Source organism: Limulus polyphemus, unplaced genomic scaffold (assembly GCF_000517525.1).
Source record: "Limulus polyphemus unplaced genomic scaffold, Limulus_polyphemus-2.1.2 Scaffold627, whole genome shotgun sequence".
In the NCBI taxonomy this organism is placed as follows: domain Eukaryota; kingdom Metazoa; phylum Arthropoda; class Merostomata; order Xiphosura; family Limulidae; genus Limulus; species Limulus polyphemus.
Window position 1 is genome coordinate 469,734 of NW_013666237.1, and position 2,433 is coordinate 472,166.

Genomic DNA, 2,433 nt, shown 5'->3' on the forward strand with positions numbered 1-2,433 from the left:
AACACTATATGTGTGTACGTATACGCTAGTGTTAGCATCGGTATTCTTACATAAACTCAAATTTCAAAAAACTCTCCACATGCCTAAAAATATAACCAACACGACGCACCAAAAAAGAATATGTGTTATTGGTTTGCTACAGCTGGTATACTATAAACCTTGGAAGCTATATTTGTGATTAATGCTTATTAATTGGAAAACTTCAGATATTTGACCAGAAACATTTATAAATTTCAAACATTATACCACCATTTAACTTCAGTGGATTCACATCAGACATTAGTACTTTTATGAAAACATTACCTACCTTCATCGGTGGAAAAAAATTGGCGTGTGATCAGTGAAGACCACAGAGCTAGTAACTAGTTTCCTATTAAGTGAATTGCACCTACATCAACTCGAAATTAACTTGCACATCGTGAACCCTTGATAAGATATCAAGGAAGTTCCAGATTAGAAAGATTTAATATTGCTTGTAAGTTTGTAAAACTTTTGTATATAAATCTTTGTTTGTAATAACTATTTATGATAACTGTTATTGTAAATCGTATTATTGGATGTATATTAAAATATATTTGTATTAGAAAAGTAAAATGTGCGTATCAATCTTGTTGGCAAATATCACAAGTTGGATATATATATCAGCATTTATTTAACTGTTAAACCTAAATTACAGCTTAACTCAGTTTTAGGCTATTTGAAATTGTAATACGTAACACCTAATACATATAAATTTATAAAAAATATATATATTTCAAATGTAAAGTGCTTTATGTACTAAAACATGATATGTTGGCAAATATCACAAGTTGGATATATATCAGCATTTATTGAACTGTTAAACCTAAATTACAGTTTAACTCAATTTTAGGCTATTTGAAATTGTAATACATAACACCTAATACATATAAATTTATAAAAAAAATATATATATTTCAAATGTAAAGTGCTTTATGTACTAAAACATGATAAAACATATGCTTTATGTAATGGCAACTTGCTGAAGCATAATTCAAAACATATATATGTATATATACTGATTCAAATTCGTTTTGCTAAAATAAAACAAGAATAAGAGCAACTAAACTGATAAAGCAAAAATATCTAGATCAAAACAAACTCTTGGAAAGCATATTCTATAACGTATTCACATTTTATAAAAAATTATCAGTTGGAGTACAAGATATATCACACGGATTTTATTCTCTAAACGTGTGGATTTTTGTCTCTCACTATAATATATTTCCACTGACATCTGAAACCCTATGACTCATACCTTATTAACCAAGAGACAATGGATAGTTTTAAAATGTTTAATTTTTAGTGAATCACTAGTTGCCTTGTCATGTTTTAACACATAAATATGCATTTACTATTTTTTTTTTAAAGAACTCAGTAGTTGGCTCCATTCACTAACTGTGAAGACTATTTCATGTAGTATACTATGAGAAGATAAATAAAACACAAACCTCATAAACATTCTAAAAAATAAAAAGTAAAGTAGAACAAATATGAGATATAGAATGCTGAAACCTATTTAAATCTATTTTTAATCAAATGTTTCTAAGCATAGAATAAAATGATAAGTTATTGCACTGTAGCTCACCAATGTCACAATTTTATATTTTGTTTAGTATTTTTCTTTCATCTTGTAAAGTAAAATGACATTATTTTTATTGATGTGGCCAAAAATTATAAGAATACTATTATATAAAAATATCAATGAATCAATAAAAATGGTAATAAAAATTAATGATTATAAACAGTTGGAAGAGGAAAATATATGAAACCTGAAAATAATATTAATCGAAACCCAAAAATATTAAATTTTCTCACAAGGAAACACCTAATAAAATCACAGGAAAAAATCTCAATTAATTTGGTTACATCCTATCTGTATATACCATAATAACTCAAACATTCAAAATCAGAATTTACTTTCACACTGAAGAACTATTAAATTTTATAATCCTTAGGTAAACCTTAATTTAAATACACTGCAAAGAGGATAATTTATTAGTGCTAACATATGCTTGTTTGCTTGTTGAATTTCACAGAAAATTACACAAGGACTGTATGCACTAGCCATTCCTAATTTTGAAGTGATAGACTGGAAGGAAGACAACAAGTCAACACCTTCCACCACAAACATTTAGGCTGCTCCTGTGTCACCAAAGAGTGTGATTTAATCATTACTCTTATCACCCACCCACAGCTATAAAAAAAGATCTAACCTTTATTTCATTTTATTTTTGCTGGTAATGAGCATGAACAACAGAACCTCAACTCCACAGTATGCAGTGCTGTTACGTATTAGAATTTCGAATAGTCCGAAGCCGAGTTAACTGATAATTTAAATTTAGTAGTGAAATTGTACTTTGGATTTATTATTTAAATATATACCGATATTTTAGTCAATTTACGATATTTGCC

The 2,433-nt window shown here is 27.7% G+C and overlaps 1 protein-coding gene across 1 annotated transcript in view; it reads right to left on the minus strand.

Annotated features, from left to right (window-relative positions):
- Positions 1–2,433, minus strand: part of LOC106459557 (tyrosine-protein kinase CSK-like) — a 28,722-nt gene that overhangs the window by 11,854 nt on the left and 14,435 nt on the right. The window lies entirely within an intron of this gene.